We start from the raw sequence: 23,977 nt of genomic DNA, 5'->3' as shown, positions 1-23,977 counted from the left end.
GATGCCTTCAGAAGTGGGATTATATCCAATCCCAAGAACTATTTCTTCATATATTACTGTACCAACCACTGAGATCCATTAACATCATCTAGGAAGAAAATGAAGTTCAGGACTTTCTGAAATGTCTGAAGTAGCAATAGCAATAGCACTTAGACTTATATATCACTTCACAGTCCTCTCTAAGCAGTTTACATTGTCAGCATATTGCCCCCAACAATTTGGGTCCTCATTTTACTCACCTCCGCAGGATGGAAGGCTGAGTCAACCTTGAGCCTGGTGAGATCTGAACTGCCAAATTGAAGTCAGCTGGCAGTCAGCAGAAATAGCCTGCAGTACTGCACTCTAACCACTGTGCCACCATGGCTCATCCTCATGAGCATCCAAGACATGTGCATACATATGTCTATACCCTTCATAAGTACTTATACACAGTAGATCTGGACTTTAGCCTGCCTATGCTATCTGATTTTATCTGGCTTTTGTGTTCATTAGTATTTATATTTGTCATTTCTCTATCCCTCTCCATCCATTAGATTTTTGACTTGCTAATTCAATGTTTGAAAAATAGTTTTTTTTCCCTACCTCCAAAGCAGAAGACAGAGTAAAATTATTTGTAAAGAGAGGCAATATAATGGAATGGTTAAGGTGATGGACTGGCATCACACTGCAGAGACCTAGTTTCAAGTCCACACACAACCATAGATGCTGTCTAGGTATCTTTGAACAAGTCACATATTTCAGCCCTACTTGTCTTACAGGAAGCTTATTCTAAGGACTGGGAGGGGCAAGCATTGTGTATAATGCTTTCATCTCCTGAACAAATGGTAGGATATAAATCTAACAATAAATATATACAATCAACTAAGTAAATTACTATTTCTTTTATGCAATGCCTATAGGCTTTCTTGAGACAGCTGTCTATTAGAGAAATACAAAACATTCAGTACAGTATTAGAACAATTCAGGTTCAGCACATTTTGATTCTCTTCTAAAGTGTCTTATGCAAATCCTACATTTTCTATATTTATATATATATTTGAAAGAAGGAAGCCACTTAATTCATGTAAAAAATCATTTAGGATTCTTCCTCCATCCCCTTCCTTACTCTCTTGGAGGGATGAGATACTTTTAATCTGTAATAAAAATAATATTATGGACTTAATGGGATTGATTTTATCTTCTTTCCACTTCACATCAGGAAAATCTATAAAATTAAAGATGGGCTCCTGTATATAAATTTAAGGGTTCTAAACGTCTAAAGCTACTTAATAGCTCACTATTCTACAATTCATATTCAGTGAGGTTGTAGTAATGTTAAGGTCATATTCCTACACACACACAAACACACACACACACACACACACACACACACACACACACACACACGTATACATACATATTTATATGTATATAAATATGAGGGATAAATTGTTAATCAAATTATTCATTATGCCTCTTAGTCAACTTCCATAAGTGGCTCTTTGATAAATTGAGAAATTCCAATCTTGGCAAAATCCAACGATTTCTAGACTCATAGAATAGAATTATTTATTGCCAAGTATGATTAAACACACAAGGAATTTGTCTTTGGTGTATATGCTGTCAGTGGACATATGGAGAAAAAATATACATTCATCAAGAATAAAAAGATACAACACTTAGTGATAGTCAAGGTTACCAGGTTACCAGGAACCAAGTAAAAACAATATAAATTGAAAAATACAATCACATGGTTATAGTAAGTGGGAAGTGGGAAGAGATAGATACTAGTAAGGAAGAGAATAATAATAGTAATACTATTAGAGATATACTATAAGAATAATACACAAGAATAATAGTAATACAGTCTTAGTAATTTATTTGTCAGTGTTATGGGAATTATTTGTTTAGCAGAGTGATGGCATTCGGGAAAAAACTGTTCTTGTGTCTAGTTGTTCTGGTGTGCAGTGCTCTATAGTGTCATTTTGAGGGTAGAAGTTGAAACAATTTATGTCCAGGATGCGAGAGGTCTGTAGATATTTTCACAGCCCTCTTTTTGACTCCTGCAGCACACAGCTCCTCAATGGAAGGCAGGTTGGTAGCAATTGTTTTTTCTGCAGTTCTAATTATCCGTTGAAGTCTATGTTTGTCTTGTTTGCTGGCAGAGCCAAACCAGACAGTTATGGAGGTGCAGATGACAGACTCAATAATTCCTCTGTAGAACTGGATCAGCAGCTCCTTGGGCAGTTTGAGCTTTCTGAGTTGGCGCAGAAAGAACATTCTTTGTTGTGCTTTTTTGATGACGTTTTTGATGTTAGCTGTCCATTTTAAGTCTTGAGATATGATAGAAGCTAGAAACTTGAAGGACTCTCATATTGGAAATACTTCTGAATCTGAAAGCTTCTTGGCCACATCCTGACTTAGGGAGATTCAACCGCTCAATAATAGAGAGGGATTTGTTTCTGGTAATTAAAAATAAACAAACCAGATAAGCAACAAGCATAGATTCTTTTTTAGTTTAGCATCCAGTCATTCTGTTGTTGGTAAAGTTCTAGGCCTTTTGGAATGCTCCTACATTGAAATATTCCAAATTGGGCTCAAGATTGCCATAAAGGTAGATTTAAAGAGGAAAAACACAGAATTCCTTAGTTATGTCATATTAGGGATGAAAATTTTAAGTCTGCATTAATTTTACATAGAACTATTGTTTTCTCTGTTCTCTTTCATCTACACACAGATACAACATTTTTGAAAATGAAAATCTGTATATGCTTAACCTCTACGTTGTTTGTAATGTATGCTACATAGTTATTTTAGCATAAAATGTATGAAAAAAAGTTAGAAACTACATTAAAATACCTGGATAAGTACCAGACTGGATTTTTAATTCTGTTCGGTAAGCCATTAATTCAGAATAGTGTGAATTGGCTCAATTTGCAAACTAAATAAATTGCTTTATAAACATTATTTCTTCCAGACAGTGAGCCTTCTGTTCACTTTCTTTCTGTTTGACTGAACACAGATTATTTGGAACTGATGGGACTTAACCTTCTTATTAGTAATTTACCTCACAATGATTTTAATGGATCATATATGTATATAACTAAGCCTGAATTCAATTCAATGAACCAAAAAGACACTGAGTATAAAATCTTCAGATCCAAATCTCAAATAATGATGAAAGAAGAATTTTGTACCTGGTCTTCAAAAATTCAGATGACTGCTAGATGGAAGCAAAGTGTTAGGGTTTTCTCAGTGGTGAAATCTGAACTGGTTTGCTACCAATTTGCTGGCCGCGCATGCATGCTGCGCACCAAACACGCGCTGCGTGCATATGTGGAGTACATGCCAAAAGGAGGCTTGGGAAGATAAGCAGAACAGCAAGGGGTGGGGATCAGCTCTGCCGCATGATTTAGCTTTGCTAAAAAGCAGGAAACCCTGCTTTCTAGCAAAGCTAAACCGCGCAGTACAGCTGGTCGTCGGAAATACTGGTTCGGAGGAACACATCGCTTTTTTTAACTACCAGTTTGAATGAACCTGTAGGGTTTTTTTTTACTACCGGTTCACCCAATCTGGTAGCTTTTATTGCTACAGGTTCACCCAAACTGGAACGAACTGGTAGCATTTCACCTCTGGATTTTTCGTATCCATTAATCCTTTCCAGTGGCTGACTGATTTTTGTAGAAACATGCAAAGTTTCTGTAGAACAGAGGTGTCAAACTTAATTTCATTGAGGGCCACATCAGGGTTGTGTTTGATCTTGGGGCTGGGGGGCTGGATGGGTGTGGCCAGCTCAACATCACTCGAGTCAGGGTTGCCTCTGGCGGCCCGAGCATTTTGCCAGTGAAAATGGGCTCCCGAGCTCCATTTTCGGCTGAGTCTGCCCCTTCTGCCAGAGAAAATGGAGCTGGGGAGGGTCATGCGTGGCCCTCATGAGCTCCGTTTTTGGCTGTGATGGTCTCCTGCAACCCTCTGCCAGCAAAAACGGAGCTCAGGAGGGCTGCATGTGGTCCTCCCGAGCTCCATTTTCATTGGCAGAGGCACCATGGGCTGGTCCTTTGCTGTTTCCAGGGCAGCCCCATGGGCCAGATCTAAGAACCCCGTGGACCATATATGCCCCCCCCCAGACCTTGAGTTTGACATCCCTGCTCTAGAAGAATGAAGTCTAGTGATTTTCAGGAAATTGAAGATTTGCTGAAGCGGGAATCCTGGCTTTATTGAAGCAAGGCTTTTAAAACATATATGGAGTTTTTGGAAAAAAAGGAACAATGTCTTCATATCAAATGGTTACAATTGAAATAATGTTTTCTTCCCATAAAATGTACGGTTCTATTTAGTGCGTCCATTTTGTTTCTTGTGAATGGTTTACAACAAGCATTTTCAGTGCAAGAAAGTGTTTTGTGGTAATGGAAGATGAAAGCTTTTCCAAAGGGGAAGAATTTTCAGCTGGCTAAAGCATTTCATAATCCCTCTGTGTGAATACAGGTTTATAAACATATGCACTAAGAGTGTGAACTGTCAGATCTTTCAATACATATTGACTGTGGGTTATTGATGGGTTTATTCTCTGCTATTAATTTTAATTAATTGGCATTTTCTGATGCTTCTGGAGCAGCCGTGTTCCTCCAATTTGTTTTGTTTTCCTCAAGAAAAAGAACAGGATCTTGATTTTAACTATTTGAGGAAGATGTTGGATAAAAATATAAGGTGTCCATTACTCAAACTGATACCTAAAACGCATGACAAATGATGGACAAAAGAAACTTAGTCGTAAGCCTTTTAAATTCTGTAGTTTTGCATTCACATCATGAAAAATAATTAAATATGAAGCAAGAGGGATGTTAGAAGTCACAGCTCTTGCAAGGCTATATAATTAACCTAAAAGAGGAAATACTGGTTGGCACATCAAAAAGAGAACAGAAGAGCTTTTGGCTCTACCTTCTGTTAAGTAGAATTGAATTCATGGACCTTTGCATTTTAGATCAGTGGATATAATGTTTTAGGAGCTATCTGGGTCCTAATGCCCCAGTGATGTCAAAGAAGAGAATATGTAGAACAGGATCATTCTACTGAACCATTGTAAGAAGCAGGGGTGAAATGCTACTGGTTTGGCCTGGTTTGGACGAGTTGGTAGTAAAAAATGCTACCAGTACGGGCGAACCAGTATTTCTGATGATCAGCTGGGCGATGATCAGCTGTGATGTATGATTTATATTAGCCAGAATTGTCAGATTTCCTGCTTTCTAGCTACGGTAATCTAAATTGTGTGGCACAGCGGAGTCTCCCCTTCACTGTTCTACTTACCTTTGCAGACTCGGAAAGATTCAAAATGTTCCTTTTTTAGTGCTGAGTGGGTGGGCCTCAGGTAGCAGACTCTCAGAACCGGTAGCAGACTTTGGAGGATTTCATCCCTGAAGAATACTGTAAAAGGATAAAGAATCAAAGAAAGGTTAAGAGAAAGAAAAAGAAAAAAGCAAGAAAAAAACAAAAATATAGAATTATGACTTCTGCCTTTCTTTCTATGGAGTAGTTACTATCTTACACTTTCCTCTTCCTCCCTCCCCCTCTTTTTTGTTATTTCCCTTCTCCTTCTCCTTCCCCTTTAGCAATAGCAAGATTACTTAGATTTATATACTGCTTCACAGCCCACTCTAAGTAGTTTATAGAGTCAGCATATTACCCCCAACAATCTGGCTCCTCATTTTACTGACCTCGGAGGGATAAAAGGCTGAGTCAATCTTGAGCTGGTGAGATTTGAACTGCCAATTGTAGGCAGCCAGCAGTCAGCAGAAGTAGCCTGCAATACTGTACTCTAACCACTGCACCACCGCAGTTCAACTCTTTAGTTCCCAAATATGTAAATCAATTCAGTCTTCTCTTTTTGTAACAAAAAGTCCATATAATGCATTTATTCTTTCAAAAAAAAAGTCTTCATTGCCTTTTCTCTGACAAAACTGGTCAACTGCTGTTTCCACAAGTTGTCTCAATTTTATAATCCAATTCTTCACAGTGGGTACAAATGCTATTTCATTCTATACTAATTGTAAAAGTGGTATATATAAGATGGATCTAACGAGCACTTTGGGGTGGATACTATATCTTAGGAATGATTTGTGATGGAGAAGAAGGGATCGGATTTTACTTGTCTATGTGCTCAATCAAGGGCCTAGATTTACTGTATTTTTTGGAGTATAAGACACACTTTTTTCCTTCCTAAAAGAGGGTGAAAATTTGGGTATGACTTATACACCGAATGTAGCCCTGCCTACCCGCCAGCCCCCACCCTTTGGCCTCTTTCTTCCAGCAATTTACCACCTTGCAGTAAACAGCAAACAGCCCATTTCAGTTTCAGCTTCAGCACAGCCTGATTAGTACAAGCAGCTGATTGTCGGTTAGATCAGCCTCCCGACCATCAGCTGTTTCAGGCTGCAGGGATTGCCATTGCCTATTGCCGCCTCTGCGCTTTGGCCTCCACTGTTTCTGTTTACTGCAAGGAGACAAATTACTGGGAGGCAGAGGCAGGTTTTTTCCCCTTGTGCTAATCAGGCTGTGCTGAAACTGAAACTGAAACAGGCTGTTTGCTGTTTGCTGCAAGGAGGCAGATTGCTGAGAGGCAGAGGCAGATTTTTTTCCTTGTTTTCCTCCCCAAAAAAGGTAGGTGCATCTTATAGTCCGAAGCATCTTATACTCCAAAACATATGGTACTTACTAACTTACTTACTCAGTTTGTATGGCTGCTCATCTCAACAAATTACTTAAAACAAAATTAAATATAAAATATAAACAGTTACAATAATATATGGCATCAAGAATATATCATACACACCATAATTATAATATAACCAAGAAATCGGTCCCTGCACACACTCAGAGCCCTAGGCCTGGGAACAGAGACAAATCTCTAAAGACTTATGAAAAATCAACAAGGTTAGGATCATTCTGATCTACAGTGGCAGAATGTTCCCTAAAGTGGACACTACAACTGGCCGTATCAACTGGCATTCATTAGCCAATGGGACCTAAAGCATACAATCCCTACTTTTCCCATAAGTATTTAGAGAGCATTGAACCGATATACCTACTGTCAGTGCTGGTCTGCAGTTGCCATTCTGGGGTGCTGATATTTTAGCAGAATGGTATATCTCGTCTCCCTCCCTTGGCATATATAGACCATCTTCCCTTAGCTTTTGGGGAAGACGAGATGGAGAGAGGGGGAGAGAAAGAGAGAGATGCCTTTCTGATAGAATTTATATAGATTCATAGGAAAAATCCCTTATGATATCTCCTTTGGAAATTTAATAGATGTTTGAGAAGCCAGGGTGATTTCAGACCAATATAGATATGAAATATATGAGAAGACAACAACTGTAGGGTTTCCTTGATTGGTTATGATCCATCAAACCATTTTTACTTTTAGCAACCACATAGAGATATTTTTCCTAATTTTGATTTACAGGTCTTGAAATGGTTGTTGTGGCCCGCCAGCAGAGCTGGTAGCAGAGTCGGACAGTGAGGAGGTTGGGAAGGAACTTGGGCCACCTGGGGGACGGGGAAAGCTCGGACGAGGGCTCTGTGTCAGAGGCAGAGAGGGAGCTAGACAGTCAAGGCAGAGGAACAGCTGGAGCCTGTTCCCAGTGTGCGCATGCGCAGAGCTGCCAGAAGACAAGAACAACTCACAAAGCAGGGTCGACTTGGTAGTAAAGCCATACCTAGGACGTGATTAGCCCCTCCCATAGGAAACAAACGAGGAACAAACAGGGAGTGGGCTTTTGCAGGAAACAATTTGTTTGTTCTGTGACTCTGAGAGACTCTGTGCCAAGTTTTGCCTTGTACTGCATTTGGAAAGAAGTTATGTGACATCTTGCCAAGTGAGATAAGGTGTGTGATAAATATTCCTCTGAAAGACTGTGAATGAAAGTAATTCATAGTCATGTAAATAAAAGAGGTTTTGCTGGGACCAAGACTCTGCTTCCTGCTTTTTACGGGAGCCTAGGTCTTCAGTGATGTACCCATTAGCACTAGAAATGAGTCCATTCTCCTTGTTGGTGGTTCTTCTTTTCTCTTTCCTTCCATCTTTACTAGCATTAGAGGCATATCCAAAGAGTTAGGACTTCACCTAATGCACGGGTGTCAAACTCGCGGCCCGGGGGCTGGATGCGTCACATGCTGGCCATGCCTCCGCCTGGTTTAGCGAAGGGGGAAATAGTCCTGATATGTTATGTGATGCCGCCATGATGACACGAGTTTGATACTCCTGATCTAATGGGACTAAAGTAGAGAAATTTGAGTTTGGTCAGTTGTGCCTTGAATGAGAATTTTGGGGTTTGCATCTAAACAAGTGTCCTGCTTTAACAGGGAGTTGGATTAAAAGACCACCAAGGTCCCTTCCAACTCTGTGCGCTGTATTCTGTATGTAAAAAACTATATTTCTTCAAATCGAATAAGAAACCAGTAGAAATACACAAACACACACACACACACATACACACAGAAGGGTGGGGGTGTTTTTCCCCCCCGTTTTTTTGGCGTCTAGTTCTATGCACAAAATTTTTGAAAGCTGGATTTGTACATCGCCCAATTAGCAATATAACTTCCAATAGATTAGGCAGTGGAATGATGACAGTTCTACCAGCCACACCATGGCAACGTTTAGCAAGACAATCCTAAAAGGCACAATTCAAGACATATGGGGACAGTGGTTGATAGAGGCCAAATAAATAGGGATTATCTCTAGAAAAGGGATAATAGGGGAATAATTTATTAAAAGGCAATTAATCAGCTAAATAAAATCAGTGTGGTATTACACATATATCAGGAATTTAGCTTTCAGCACATGAAAAAATCTAAGGGACATCAACAGGTTAAAAAAACATCTGAACCAGCAGAAATTTACAATGTGGTAGTAGGAAGAAAAGGAATATATAAAAAAAAGAACCCAACTACAGTACTTTTACAGTGATTGGTATTTAATTGGTAGACTCTGTCAGTCAGAAGTGGAGATAATTATGATATCTTGAAGTAGGTTTCATCCATTGCAAGGCAGTCAAGAGATTGCATGCTGGTAAAAACCAAGAAAACAATGGTAATTTACAACAGAATTAAATGAGGCGCTCTGGGATTCTGTTTCAGGAGAAAAGAAAATAGAAAAGGAAAAAGAAGTAAAAGAAGAAATACAAATGAACCTCAGAATTAACCCATTGATATTAGTTTAATTGTAGAATTAAATATGAAATGGTTTGCAAGATGAAATTGGGCTACTGAGCCTTTAAGAGAACTGCAGAAAGAGCTTGCCTTACAACTCTTTCTTTTCTTTTTTCTTTCTTTTCTTTTTTTAGGTTGCCTTCGGTCTGACCTAAGTGTAGTACACAAAATTATCTGCTACAATATCCTACCTGTCAATGACTACTTCAGCTTCAACCGCAATAATACACGAGCAAACAATAGATACAAACTTAAGGTAAACCGCCCCAAACTCAATTGCAGAAAATACGACTTCAGCAACAGAGTGGTCAATGCCTGGAATGCACTACCTGGCTCTATGGTTTATTTTATTTTATTTTATTTTATTTTATTTTATTTTATTTTATTTTATTTTATTTTATTTTATTTTATTTTATTTTATTTATTTTATTTTATTTTATTTTATTTTATTATTGTTTGTTTGTTTGTTTGTTTATTTATTTATTTAGTCAAACATATATAAGATTACAGATATAAGTATAAACATGATTATGAATACATGAAATGGATACAAATAAATGGGGACATTAGGACAGGGATGGTAGGCACGTTTGTGTGCTTATGCATGACCCTTACAGACCTCTTTGGAATGGGGTGAAGTTGACAGTAGACAGTCTAAGGTTAAAGTTTTGGGGGTTTGGAGAAGAAATCACAGAGTCAGTGCATTCCAGGCATTGACCACTCTGTTGCTGAAGTCGTATTTTCTGCAATCGAGTTTGGAGCAGTTTAACTTACATTTGTATCTATTATTTGCTCATGTATTGTTGTGGTTGAAGCTGAAATAATCATTGACAGGTAGGACATTGTAGCAGATAATTTTATGTACTACACTTAGGTCAGACCAAAGGCGGAGTAGTTCTAAGTTGTCTAAGCTTCATCCCAAACCCCCATAACTTTAACCTTAGACTGTCTACTGTTGACTACACCCCATTCCTAAGAGGTCTGTAAGGGGCACGCATAAGTGCACCAACGTGCTTACCATCCCTGTCCTACTGTCCCCATTTATCCGTATCCATTTACTGTATTCATAATTATGTTTATACTTATATCTGTTATACATGCTTGACAAATAAATAAATAAAATAAATAAAAACTCAAAGATATGTTCATTCAGCTGCAATGGATCCATTAAGCAGTTTGCTCCATTTTCCCAAAGGTGCTTTTTTCAAGAGGCAACTGGATTTTCTGGTTTTTCTTTGAAGATGTTTCGCTTCTCATCCAAGAAGTTTCTTCAGCTCTATCAGAGCTTCTTGGATGAGAAGCGAAACATCTTCAAAGAAAAACCAGAAAGTCCAGCTGCCTCTTGAAAAAGCGCCTTTGGGACAACCATGACCTGGATGACTGAGAATCTCTATAGACGGTTTGTTCCATTGTATTTATAAATGATTTGTGATGCATGTTTGCATACATGTGCCACCTGCCTTTGGGCCCATGTGGGTAAGACGGATGGTTTCCCCAAGCCTTACCTATGGAGGAGAAAGTACAGTTCAGAATGTTTAAAGCTTTTGTTTCATTCTAAAATAAATAAATTAAAAATTAATCCCAAGAGTTATTTCAGGTTGTCCACACCACTTAGTGAGCTATTGATTTAAGCTGAACAAAAAGCAACAGAGAAACAATTACACTGATATAGAAAGCAGTAAAAAGGACATAGGTGAAAGAAACAGAAGGATCATTTGCATTCTTGAACGTCTTTTAAGGATCCAACATTAATGATATTCTTAATTAAAGGAACCGAATGTGGAAAGTGCATTAAGGTAACAAATGATGAAAACATAACATCTTTGAGTCAGGCTCAATTCCAGGTGACTTTGTAGAAAAGGCCATGTAGGTAAATGGGGACAACAACGCAGAATTGGTTTGCCATTGTTTTCTACTGGGATGGTTTTTCAATTTCCAAGGCAAGCCAGCAGCCTGTGGTGGTCTCCTAGCAATCTTTTCTCCAAGTAACAACCCGATCTATCTTTGCTTAGCTTTTTGAGATTAGCATACTAATTAAAGTTATATAAAGTCAGGATAAATAAGAAACCAAAGAAAAGAAAACAAGTGAATTGAGTTTTTTTCCCCCTTAAAGATTATGCAGAATGAGTAGAAATGGTGGCACTGATAGGATTATACCACCAGGTGGAGGTCCAGGATAACACATCCCAAAGGGACCCCTAAATATTCATATGTATATCTCACACCCCACATGATATTAGACTATAGAAGAAATGATAATGCTTTGTCACATCTTAAAAAAGACATTTGTGAAGACTAAAGTTGCCAAATGCAACTTCTGCTCTGCTCTGCAAGAGACTCAAAGCTGCTCTTTATCAAAAACTCAGAGCTACTGTTCTGTATCTCTAGTACATGTTGTGGTTGGGGAGGATGGACAACAGAGGAAAGTGGCTTGATAGTGGATGAAGAGAAAAGTAGCTGAGGAAGATAGTAAAAGTTGCTCATATGACTTAGTGGAGTGAACACTGGAATGACTTGGCCAGGCCAGGCACTGGGATAAAGAATGGCAAATCAAGAAGAGAAACTTAAAAACTGAAGACCAATTTGATCAGATCCCATTAAACCTAACATCACGGTGGAAAAAAAGACTAAAAGGTAGCAACTGAAATATGATATGACTACCTTATATGGGCTTTAAACATTCATTCATTCATTCATTCATTCATTCATTCATTCATTCATTCACTCATTCAATCACTCAATCAATCATTCAATCATTCATTCAAAACATTTATTATTATTTTTTTAATAAATAATTTTTATTTCCATTTTCCAACATCATATTTATGTACAAACTATTATCCATCATTAATCATTAATTTTTATTTATTACTGATTCAGGCCTGCCCGATTGCCACTTCCTTTCTTCACAACCTCCCTCTCTACCCTCTACTACTTTCACATCCTTCATCTCCTTCACTTTACTACTTCCTCTCCTCCTTCTCCACTCCTCCCTTCTTCCACCCTATCTAACCTTCTTATTCCCCTCCTCCTTCTCTACTCTTTCCTACCTACTTTCTTCCCTCCTTCTACTCCTCTCTCCTTTTCTTTCTGAAATGGCAGTCGAGCATCCCCAATATCATTTTAAATTTTAATTTCATATCTTCAAAAATTACTGTACATTAATAATCAATCCATGTATCATTTTTGCCCCCCTTTCCCCCTCCTCCCCTTCCCCCATTCAAAACATTTATGTAGTCACCCATCTTTCAACCAACTCTGGGCAGTTCCCAATCAAAACTCTGGATAGGCTCAAGTTATTTAATAGTCAAGACTTAGTATCTATATCTATATCTATATCTATATCTATATCTATATCTATATCTATATCTATATCTATATCTATATCTATATCTATATCTATATCTATATCTATCTATATATTTGTTTGTAGCCATTCAGAATTGTTCGTAATTTTGCAGTCCAGATACAGCCCAATACTTCCTTACATGAAAAGCTTTTACACACAGTATATTAATATACCACAGATAAAGCTTTAATGTAGTTGACTTTCTCCTTTTCATTCTTACTAGTTTACTGCATTCAGGAAGGCTTTTATATGAGGAAGCTTTTAAAGAATATCCTCTCTTACTTACAATCTCAATTATAGCGATTTAACATTCAACTGCTTCCTATTAATTTTAAGTTACTTAAGACTTATGGCATCAAAATTAATACATGTATTTTGACTTGAGTCTACAAGCACCATAGCAATAGCTGGAATAATCAACATTCCAACAACTTGTTCTTTTATCCAGAACTAATTGACCAGTTACTAGTGAGATGAACATGGGTGGGCTAAATTTAATTACATTTCCAGGATCCTACTGTTCTAACGAAATGCAATTCTCTTTCCTACATTTATATATATATATATATAAAATTAAAGAAGTCCCTGCAGATTTTACTCTGCTAATAAAGGCAAATATACGTGTCCCAGGATAATGATACGGGATCCAGTCTGGGTAGGTTATTGGGACCAGAGATTTTGTTTTCTGAGCTTTTGGACTCATGCAGCCCTGAAGATGGGCTCCAGCATGATCCGAAAGCTTTTACTCTGCTAGTTGCTGCCAACTATAAGGGGCACTACTCATCTCTGTTTCAAGGTCATTGAGCCAGCACTGAAGACATTTCCACAGTCATGTGGCTAGTATGACGCCATGGAATGCTGTTACCTTCCCACTGAAGTGGTACCTATTTATCTACTTCAGGGCCGGCTTGGAAATAGCAAAGGACCAGCTTGCAAGGCCTCTGGCAGCCAAAATGGGGCGCTGGGGGGCCTGGCATGGCCCCGTGCCCCATTTTGGCCAGCAAAGTGCTGCAGGACGCTGTCGAGGCTGAAAATGGGGCACAGGGGCTGCACACATCCCCCCTGTGCTCCATTTTGGCCAGCAGGGTGCTGCAGGAGGTGTCCTGTCTCCCCTCCTTCCCCCCTGGCCAGCCCGCGGAGGAGAACTACAATGCTGATCCAGCCCTCAAAGAAATCCGATTTGACACCCCTGATCTACTTGCATTTACATGCTTTTGAACTGCTAGGTGGGCAGGAGGTGAGACAAGAAATGGAAGCTCACCCCATCACATGGCACTCAGATCTCGAGTCTGGACTGCCAGCTTTCCAGCTGACAAGCTCAGCGTCTTAACCATTGAGCCACCACGCTATCCTCCTACATGTATGCACACTCATAAAAAAGGGGAGAGTAAGATGAAAAAGCAATTGTGGTAAGGAAAATTATGCCTTAATGATGTAAACCTGTGGCATAGAACAGGGGTCTCCAACCTAGGTCCCTTTAAGACTTGTGGCTGAGGAACTCTGGGAGCTGAAGTCCACAAGTCTTAAAGGGATCAAGGTTGGAAACCCCTGGCATAGAACATACACAATATGTGCACTCCCTGGAATGCTACTGAAATGGTTGCAACTACTTTTATTAATCACTCGGAACCAATTGTGACAGTTCAATGGAGCAATAAGCTTTTGTTACAAGCACCTCTTTAAAAAAAAACACAACAAATTCAAATTTCTAAGAGTATACTTGGACTTTCTAATATACAGTGAGTCCTCAACTTACAACTTACAACCATTCATTTAATAATAATAATAATAATAATAATAATAATAATAAAAATAATAATAATAATAATAATAATAATAATAATAATAATAATAATAATAATAATAATAATAATAATAATAATAATAATAATTTAATTTCTCTACCGCTCTTCTCCCGAAGGACTCAGGGCGGTTTACAGCCAGGTAAAAACAACAATAAATAAATACAATACAGTTAAAACCAGTGTTAAAAAGCTTATTCAATTTGGCCCATAATTAAAATACATTACAATCATAAAACCCCATTAATATTAATGATAATAATAATTTTATGCCAGTCCTGCACGGAAGAATAAATATGTCTTCAGCTCGCGGCAGAAGGTCCGGAGGACAGGAAGTTGTCGAAGTCCTGGTGGAAGCTCATTCCAGAGGGTGGGTGCCCCCACAGAGAAGGCTCTCCCCCTGGGGGTCGCCAGCCAACTTTGTTTGGCTAACGGCACCCTGAGGAGGCCCTCCCTATGAGAACGCACAGGTCGGTGGGAGGCAAGCGGTAGCAGTAGGCAGTCCTGTAAATAACCCGGTCCTAAGCCATGGAGCGCCTTAAAGGTGGTAACCAACACCTTGAAGTGCACCCGGAAGACCACAGGCAACCAGTGCAGCTTGCGCAGGAGAGGTGTTATATCACCCGCGCAGCCACATTCTGGACCAACTGGAGCCTCCGGGTGCTCTTCAAGGGAAGCCTCATGTAGAGAGCGTTACAGTAGTCCAGGCGAGAAGTGCGTGCCCATGCTCAGTGCTTCTGCACATGCACAGAGACATCCGGGCGGAGCCTCCCGCCACCACTGCTACCTGTCACCGAATCCAGGGTGAACCAGTAGCAACCCACCACTGGTCTAAGTGCCATTGCTATTCACTTAACAACAGTAGCAAGAAAGGCCATAAAAATGGGGCAAAACTCACTTAAAAACTGTCTTGCTTAGCAATGGAAACTTTGGGCTCTATTGTGGTTGTAAATGAAGGACTACTTGTATTCATAGCATTGCCACCTCAAAGGCAAAAGAGTGCATTATTCAAAACCTTGCTTAATCAGTTTTCTAGGATTACTGGATGTTAGTGTTTATTTATTATCTATTTATCTTAAGTTCAGCCTACTCCCACAGAGATTTATTTCCATTTCAAAGACTTTTGCTAATACTCTTATCCCCGGTGCTAAGTCAAACACTCAGATTTTTCAAGAAGTCAAGAAAATGGAGAACGGTGAAAGATATCCTGCAAATTAAGGACTTCTTTCAGTAACTTTAATATCAAAGAATATATTGAAACGGAGTCCCTGAAATAGACCACAATCTGGTCTATTCTTTATGTCTCTCTCTCTCCATTAAAATCAATTAATATCTGATTTAAATCAAGAATCATAGTTGATATTGCTTAATTAATATGTATAGTTCAAGATTCAAAGGGGAATAATATTTTTTTTAGGGAGTGACAGCAAGGTTGAGAAAAACGATAGAATAGAATAGAATAGAATTTTTATTGGCCAAGTGTGATTGGACACACAAGGAATTTGTCTTGGTGCATATGCTCTCAGTGTACATAAAAGAAAAGATACATTCATCAAGGTACAACATTTACAACACAATTGATGGCCAATATATCAATATAAATCATAAGGATTGCCAGCAACAAAGTTACAGTCATACAGTCATAAGTGGAAAGAGATTGGTGATGGGAACTATGAGAAGATTATGAGAAAAAAAAAGATTATGAGAAAAAAGATGACATTCTAGTTTGCAAATTGTCCAGAAAATAACCTGTAGAAAAGTTGTACTGAACTAGGATAGAAACTAAGACTTGAGAGGATTTACAAGAGTCCAAAACACAAATAAAACCATTGCAAAACATGATCCCTTTGGATCACACCAACTACCACAACCAACATATTGAAAAACAGGGCCCATATACTGTAGAACAATCTTCAGAAGCTAGCAAAAGACAACTTCCAAATCATAGCTGATTCCATAATCAGGAACCAAATGCTTTTCGTGAGAGAAATGTCTTTAATGCCCTAAATACTCTAAAGTCACTAAAAAGAGAACATCTGAACTTCATAGAAGCTGTTTGATCATGTCTGTGTGTGTTTGTGTTTGTGTGAGAGTGAGAGAGCACAAATATCTTGGGACGATATGTGTTATGGCAAGTCACTGACAATCAGTAGTTCCATGTTGGCTGTTTTTTTTTGTTTTTGTTTACATTTATACCCCGCCCTTCTCCGAAGACTCAGGGCGGCTTACAGTGTATAAGGCAATAGTCTCATTCTATTTGTATATTTTTACAAAGTCAACTTATTGCCCCCCCAACAATCTGGGTCCTCGTTTTACCTACCTTATAAAGGATGGAAGGCTGAGTCAACCTTGGGCCGGGCTTGAACCTGCAGTAATTGCAGGCTCAGTGTTCTTAATAACAGGCTTTACCAGCCTGAGCTAAACCGGCCCCTATTTCTATTTATTAATTACATTTATAATTCACCCTTCTTCTTAGAAGTATCTTATGATAACAAACCTTATTCTCCTCCTTTTGCATCCTTGAAGAATTCCTTGAAATAGATTAAGTTGAGAGACAGTGATCGATCCAAGGTTACTTCTGAGTTATCTTGAATAGATAGGATTTAACTTGGTGCCTATGAGGAAAAGTAAGAATATCTTCATATTTGTATTGCCAGATTCAATTCAATTTGTGAGTCACAGCTTTGGACCAGAGTCCTTCAGGACTATCACTCTCCGTGTCTATTCAGAATGTTAACGTCTTCAAAAGCCCTATTCCAGATGCTCCAAAGATAAACATTCAAGTAACCTCAATGACTCTCTAAAAGAATGCAAATGACCAGCTCTCTGTAAGGAATATAAATCCTTCCATTCCCCACTGTCCAGTGAAGAAGTTTCTTGAATGAGAAGCGAGAAACGTCTTCAAAGAAAAAACAAGAAAGTCCAGTTGCCACCTGAAAAAAACACTTTTGGGACAACCATGACCTGGATGACTGAGAAGGCTCCAATTGAATAAAGTTCATCTGAGAGTGACAGCAACAGGGTCTTTTCAGTGGTGGCACTCTGTCTGTGGGCAGTGCTTTACTGGTTGGTATTATTTTGACTCCAGACAATGAACTTTTTGCTTGTCTCAATCTTTGATTCTCTTCACTTTGCTTTTTTTTAAGTCTCTGTAATAAAAAAAAAAGTTTTTTTATGTTGCATTCATAAACCAGCTATGCTCATAACAAGCTACAACGATGCAAAACTGGCAAACTGTTTATGTCATGCTGTAAACCTCACCCTTATATATTTGGATTCTAATAACTGACACAAAGCATGTAAGTTGCAGAATTGCATCAGGGTGTCATGGCCTGTTTCACCATTTGCTTCTCTTGTACCCACGTGGACATCCAGATATTCCACACATGTACCTGCTAAAATTTTATATTTAATTTTATTTAAAAGATTTGTATGGCTGCCCATTTGAAAGCACAACTCTGGGTATGTCATTATTTTGTGTCATTAGCTGGGCTGAGAACTTTCTTTAGAAAATTTCCTATATATCTTTTAAAAAGGAAATGATATTTGACTGCAGTAAAAGATTCTTGTATGCCAGGTGGGACTTTTGGAAGCCTGAGGTCGTATGCTAGAAATACATATTGTATTACCTCCACATCCCAGTTGACTGTTCCATGAATAGTAACAATAATGTGAAGAACTGATTAATTCTGCCTGTTGGATTTCAGAGTTTTGACTTCAATAATGAAAGAACCACGTTGCAACAGATAAAACTTCCAACTGAGGCCATTTCAGTCCACCTCTAATAATTAGATAGTCACCTGCTCATGGATGCCAAACCATAAATTTCTTGTGTCACAATGATAACAGGAAATCAAGATAAGCAATTAGATGATTTGCCTAGATCCATCAAAAGGGAGATGAACTCTAGTGACAGGTAAGCGACAGCAGTGAAATATCTAATTTCACGCAAGTACATATTCAGTTCAATTTTGTGGAGGGATAAAACAACAATGGGAAAGCACGTATAAGCTGGTAGATGAGGTATTGTTATCAGAGCCTTTCAAGGTGAGAGCATAAGATGAAGGTAAGCATTGCGTCCAGATGATGACAAATGACTAGAGGACAATGGACAGAGATGTTTAAAGGCAGCCAACCAGTTGTTCATCTTCATGAAGAAAAAGTGCCAGGAACTCAGTAAGGCCTGAGGGGATAAAAACTGGAACTAAATTAATTAACCTCTCCTGCACAGATCCGCAATTTTCCCCCTCCAGAGCTCAAAGATGTAAGCTCAGAAATTAGTTACCCATAACCCTCCCCATTATTAAATATATTGCACAGTATTTTTTTTCCTTGAAAAAAATAATAATGAAATGCAGCTAAATTTAATGCTTTTTGTGAAACATTAAAAATTGGCTCTTACTCTGGGCTCTCACCCTCACCTAAAAGCTAGGTAAGATGATATATAGGGTATCATTGATGAGGTTATTGCCCTTGCTTAGACCATGATGTGTCTGGTTGGTGCTGATGTTTTTAACGGTTGTTTCTACCTTGGTTATTAGCATGATAGGGAATATTCATTCATTCATTCAAATTAAATGTATATATGAATGAATATATGCATACATGGATATATGAATGAATATATGCATATATGCCCATGCATTTTATATATGTAAAATACGCTCATCTATCTTCCTGACTTTTTAATTATCAGGAAATGTCATTGGATAACAAATCAAATATACCTTGCTTGCTTTACCTTTTTTTGATGGTGAGAAAGGAGATCATGGGAAGGAAAGCCAGGGAAGGACCGCTTCAGGCGAGTCTTTCCTCCTTGCAACTTTACCACAACTTTATTTCCAAGCAGCCTGAAGCCTAAGCTGAGGAACAGATGTGGAATAAACAGTCTTAAATAAACTCAACATTAAGAAAACTAAGATCATGGCATCCATCCCTCTCAATTCCTGGCAAATAGAAGGGGAAGAAATGGAGGCAGTGACAGATTTTATTTTCCTGGACTCCAAGGTCACCGCAAATGGGGACCGCAGCCAAGAAATTAAAAGACGCTTGCTCCTGGGGAGGAAAGCTATGGCAAATCTAGACAGCATACTAAAAAGCAGAGATATAGCAGGAAAAAAAAATACTGGAAGTTGCTCCTTACTGGACCCTCCTTTCTCTATCATAGAAGAAAAGAAGGCCTCGTATATTTTCTCCCCTATTTTTCTCTAGGGATGGCAAAAAAAAAAGAAGAAGAAGAAGAAGAAGAAGAAGAAGAAGAAGAAGAAGAAGAAGAAGAAGAAGAAGAAGAAGAAGAAGAAGAAGAAGAAGAAGAAGAAGAAGAAGAAGAGGTAAAGTAGTGGAGGGGGGAAAAAGAGAAAATGTGGCAGAGAATGGCTCTGCTGATGCCAATTCCTTAATTTCACAGCATGATTATCATATGGGTTGAGAAAATTGGGAGGAGAAGATCTGCAAATTGCTTACTTGAAAGTTGTAAATTACTATTTTTACTGTTATTGGCTCCAAGAAGGTGCTTGTTACCCCTCTTTTTTTTTTTTTTTTTGCTGAGCTTCTTAGTGTGGACAAGACACCTATTTCGTTTTAACACAGGATAATAGCATTTTTGTGTTGCTGCATAAATGAAGAACGGAATGGCAGAGAACGAGGTGGCTGGATGGAGGCACTGAAGCAGAAGGCGTGAGCTTAAATGGACTCCAGAGGATGGTAGAGGACAGGAAGACCTGGAGGAATGTTGTCCATGGGGTCGCGATGGGTCGGACATGACTTTGCAACCAATAACAACAAATGTTATTTACGTCTTGGAAGCTGCCAATTGTTATTTTATTGAAAACAAAAAGAGGGAATATTAAGTCTGCTATCATTTAGTGGAGTTCTTTTTCTCTGTGTATTTTCTTCTGCAGTAGTTCAAGGTCAAAGGAGTTACAAAGACAAATAGGAGACAGCATAAGCAGAGACAAGAAGAAGGAGGAGGTTGCCAAGAGAGCCAAGGGAGCTTTTTATACAATGCGTCATAAACCTACAGAATGACATGTTATTTATTATTTTCCTATTAGCGATGCTACTTAAAGTGAAAAGAGTCCAGCCCTTTCAGAAGCTGGGTTTAGCTAAAACAAGATTGCGTACAGTTCCTCTGTGCCTTATTCTAACAACAATAAGGAAAGTTGCAACATATGCTAGTTGAAAGTCTGACCCTGAATTACAAGGTTATTATGCTTTCTTGGGGCTTAGAGGAAATTTTTCCCTCTGGAATCCAGTGAACTAAAGAGAATGAGAGAGTAACCTCTGGCAGTTCCACAATTAATCTTTGATGCATCAATTAATCTGACTGTGTGTGTTAGCAGGAATCATTTTTGCTTACTTTCCATTCTCTCCCCCTAGTCTATTATTTTGCTGCTGTTCGTTTTGGAGTATGATGTTCATCAGACCATCTATAGGAATCAGTTCAGCTGCTCAATGGGAATTTTCCCTTTCAACAAGTCATTGGGTTTAATTATGCTGATTTTACATAAAATATCCCCACCCAAATTGCATCAGTTTCTGGAGCCAATGAAACAAGGCCAAGAATCAGAGCACTGGGAGAGCTGACAATGCGTTTTGCCTCCCACGGAAAAAATGGATGTTATGGAATTTAACTGTTCTTTAATTTGGGCTGGATTGTGTACCAGATGTCCCATGTGCATCAAATTGCATTATCAGCTAATACTTCTGAGTGCTTGTGAGATGTTTCCTCCAGTTATATAATTATCCCATAACCCCAGCATTTGTGTAAAACATCTGCACATTTCTGGATGCATGGAAGAAGCAAAGATGTATATCCATCTGGCATCTGGATGTGGATCTGATATTTTCTCATTGCAATGAATGGGGAGAAGAGATGATCGGTCTTAACCTGAATGCTTTTAAAAGTATAATGCCCCAAACTGAAAACTGTACTTAATGTGGGAACTGACCAGCATAGAATGAAATTGCTACTTCTGACAAGCTGTAAATGATACTATTTAAACACCTTTTTTTTTGGTAGCTATGCCATGGTGGTGGCTTATAATCAGCTTGGATAAATCATAATTTAAGTCTGATTCATAAATACTGTTATTAAGCTAGATAGTTCCCGATCTAGCTGGATATACTTTGCTTCATGAGCTGCACTAACTTCTAAAGATGATTAGGGGACTGGAGGCTAAAACATATAAAGAATGGTTGCTGGAATTGGGTATGTGTAGTGTAATGGAAAGAAGGACTAAGGAAAAGAAGAGCGTGATAGCAGTGTTCCAATATCTCAAGGGTTGCCACAAAGAAGAGGGAGTCAAGCTATTCTCCAAAGCACCTGAAGACAGGACAAAAAACAATGGAGGGAAACTAATCAAGGAGAGAAGCAACTTAGAACTGAGGAGAAATTTCCTGACAATTTCTAATCAGTAGAACAACTTGCCTCCAGAAGTTGACTCAACATTGGGGTCTTTTTGGAAAGCTCTTACCACTTGTCTGTTCCCCAGGCCTGGGAGATTGAAAGGATAGTTGAGCCCCTGAGATCTTATTAATTTACCCTTGATTGGCTTATCATTGGTTCCACTAGAAGCCACTAGAATATAAATTGAGAGCAAACCCCACTCTTTAGTAGCACTAATAATGTTACCTTGCTTGGGTAATGAAACATCTGCAAGAAAACAACCAAGCTCAGATAGTACTTCATCACACTTCATCTTGGCTTTGGAAATCAATTTCTTATATAAGACCTATAATTTGGTAATGATGGTGGTGGGCACAGATGGGGATCTGCTGAATTTGGAGATCCTGTTGTGCGCAACTATACAACATGACTGCAATGGTGAGAAACATTTGTTCAAAAACATACCTTCTCTGATGGACCCACCCAGTTATGAAACAATATCTATCATCAACTAATGTCAAGAAATGCTTCTCCGGCATACTTACTGCACCATGCATTTTTTTTTCTTTAGGAAGGTCAAGACAGCACATTCACAAACTTAACCTATTTATGTTTTAAAAATAGCCGTGTAATGTATTTTTGAACATAGAGATGATTCGAGAAGACAGCACTTGGTATTCCAGCAAGCCTTTTCCCCATTGATTTTTTTCAAAGCTGAAAATATTTTTGGAAACATTGAAGTCAACTAACACAGGAAGGCTGCCAGACATCAAGGAAGATGTCTATTGGTGTTTCTGTATACATGAACACCATCTCATGGCATCCCTTTCTGCTCTATTTATATCACTGTGGTAATCTCTGTCTACTGATATCCACATTTGTGCATTGATAGATACGATAGAAACTTTATGCACAGATGCTTGTTCCCTGCCTGTGAATGGTAAGAAATATGGAATGCATTGAATTCTGGAGCAGAAGGAAAGAACGCAGGAGATTATTCTCTAGTTCACTTGATTTTTACCTGATGATTTACAGAGTATGTAAATTAAGAGACAAGCACAGAAGGTACGTTTAATGACATCTTAATGCATCACAGGATTTATGACAAGGCACGAATTTGCTTGTGCACTCAACCATTGGTAGCAGATGCTGCAGTAACTCTACTTAATACTTAGAAGCAAAGTAAAACATATTGTTTTTCATGCAAATGTTTATGAAACATTAATAAGAATAATATTCACCATTCAGCATTGAAGATACCATGTGAAACATTCTCCTATAAATATTTATAAGCAGGCATTTTTTGGTCTTCTGAGTTCCAGCAGCAGTTTCCTCCCTGCCCACCCATCCCTGGCTATCTTTCTTCCTCCTTCCCCTCCCTTGGTGAGCTTTGCTCTCCCAAAGCTGGGAAGTGGGCAATTTTAGCTATATCTTACACAAACATTATGGAGGGAAGTTATTTCTGACAGCCAAAACATTGCTATTTGCATGCCTAGTATTAGTGTCTAGTATAAGGGGGATGACATACTGGGAACTTCCTATTCCCCCCTTTTTTTTAAAAAAAAAAACATGGTTATATAAGATTGCTTCTATGCAGATGGATAAAATTAATGGGCTTCATTAAATTTAAGAAATTACATGGACTCTTCTTTCTGCAGTCTTGTAGGTTTCTGTATAACAACACTATAGGAAATATGCAGTTTCCCTCATGGATAACTGAAAGGTTCGAATTAGCCTTTCACCACTGCCAATTGTAGACCTTTGGGGAAAGACTGCATGTTTTCAGCACACACCACACAAATCTACGCTCCAATTTTACTGTAAATTTGATCTACCACTTAGGAACACTTACAGTCTTATTTTACTTGCTAAATAGAGCAGCAAGGCTTTTCCAACATGTGACTTTCATTAAGGAAGTATCATTTCTATTCACACTTGTATAGTGTTTCTCTTAATGATTCTTACCCACCACCAACTAAACCTTTCACAGGGGACTGGATCTAGACAGTTCTTCCCTTGCCATTTAAAAATTAAGGCCTTCCCCCCTCCTCTAATTGCTCTTTGTTAGTCAAGTTCTATCTTCAGCGGTTCTGAGCTAGGCAGAAACTGTCAAATGAATCAAGTTGGTAAGTTTACTTTAGATAAAGGATCCTTACTCCTTTGAGAAATCTGACCGTTTATTCCCAGAAGAAGCAAAGGATTTAGTGAAGTGCAACCCAGTGATAGATGTGACCTTAAATGCCTGAAATAACATAAAAT

This window comes from Ahaetulla prasina, chromosome 8, assembly GCF_028640845.1.
Source record: "Ahaetulla prasina isolate Xishuangbanna chromosome 8, ASM2864084v1, whole genome shotgun sequence".
Lineage (NCBI taxonomy): Eukaryota > Metazoa > Chordata > Lepidosauria > Squamata > Colubridae > Ahaetulla > Ahaetulla prasina.
This window is presented reverse-complemented; position numbering follows the sequence as displayed.